Here is a 1,425-nt window from a genome sequence, read left to right as displayed (position 1 = left end):
GGAAAGAGAGAAACCAACTGAAAAGTGTATCTGCTACTTCGAAGACATTGGTTTCTTGTAGGATTGCCTGGCACCTCACAGCAACACTGAGTCACTGTAACCCAGCTTTTTCTGGAGAGTTAATATGGTTTCCTCCTAGGCTGCCTACTACTCCACTGGAAAGTAACATTTTGCATTTATGACACCTACCTGCTCTATGATTCTTGGCACTGCTCAACTCACCCAGAAAAATATTAAAAAAACATAGACTATGAAAACAGAAGTGAATCACAACTACTCCATGCCCCACACATAATCGTTTGAAGGGCACTGTATCTTTCTGAGTGGTGAGTAGAGAAGAAGAGGACTTTTTTTTTTTTTTTGGATGTCAAATGTTCCCTGCCCTACATGGGGAGAGAGAGAAAGCAAGCATGCTGCCTATGCAGTGCTCTCAAACTGCTAACAAGAGAGCAAGGTCAGCTTCAGACTCTCATCCTCATAAAAACAGTGTACTGCGAGTGCTACTTAAGGTGTACAAAGTAACTATATAGCTGTAAAAAAGTCACTAGCAGCTAATGACTATTTGGTAGATCATACAAAATAAGCAACTGATGAACTTGCTGTACAGTTCCTAGTGGGCAGTGATCATATCACAGAAGCCACGATTGACACCATTGTTGGCTGTTTCATAATGGGTGTCTGGTGCCTCTGGTACACCAGTCAGCGACCGCCAAAAGGCAAATGTGTGTTCTGTTTGCCACCAATCTAAACTAGGCCACTTACAGAAAACCACGCAGCTTAGATCAATTCTGCCTCAGGCATTTTGAATGTCTGTACCTAGCCTAGAGGGACAAGATTTTGTTAATAACAAGAATGATAAAAAGTCAGCACAGACACACGTTCTATAAGATGACACCTAGAACAGTCAACTTTACACACTTCACATAGACAGGGCTTCGAGAACATGGGGTGTCTTGGGAATGCCGCCATCCCTACTCCGGGTTAAATCTAACAAATCCCGTCTTCACGTCCTTCCAACTAAGAGCTTTCCAGCAGCACCTCATGCTTGGGTAACTGGACCAATTGGGGTGAGCAGATAAAACAACTCCAAAGTGAATATCTCAGAGGCCTGAATGTTCCCTTGCACCAACCAAGTTGCTTTGGGTAGATGTGGCATCTTTTATTAGACTTGACTAGTTGGAAAAATTGTTCTTTGCAAGCTTTCAGGTACAAACCAACTATTTTTCCAACTATTTAGCTGGTTTCATAAAAGACATCACACTTCCCCAAAGCACCTTGTCTGCCCATGTCCTTAGACAAACCCAGCTACAACCAACACCCTCTACGCCAAAGTGACTCCACCTTTAAAGACTTGAGGCAACCCTGGACAGGCTCGCGGTGCCCGTGAACACGCCAGCTCTTAGTGCTCACTCTTTTTTTGACAAG

General features: G+C 43.6%; 1 protein-coding gene across 4 annotated transcripts in view; it reads right to left on the bottom strand.

Annotated features, from left to right (window-relative positions):
- Nucleotides 1–1,425, bottom strand: part of PPARA (peroxisome proliferator activated receptor alpha) — a 55,303-nt gene that overhangs the window by 53,260 nt on the left and 618 nt on the right. Inside the window, exon 2 of one of the 4 annotated variants that reach the window (XM_025214144.1) lies at nucleotides 763–821. The exons of the other annotated variants lie outside the window; for them this stretch is intronic. The gene's annotated coding sequence lies outside the window, so the exon portion shown is untranslated. The remainder of the gene's footprint in view (nucleotides 1–762; nucleotides 822–1,425) is intronic. 4 annotated transcript variants of the gene reach the window in all.

This window comes from Alligator sinensis, unplaced genomic scaffold, assembly GCF_000455745.1.
Source record: "Alligator sinensis unplaced genomic scaffold, ASM45574v1 scaffold91_1, whole genome shotgun sequence".
Lineage (NCBI taxonomy): Eukaryota > Metazoa > Chordata > Crocodylia > Alligatoridae > Alligator > Alligator sinensis.
The sequence above is the reverse complement of the archived record's forward strand: the minus strand, read 5'-3'. Positions and strand labels throughout refer to the sequence as shown.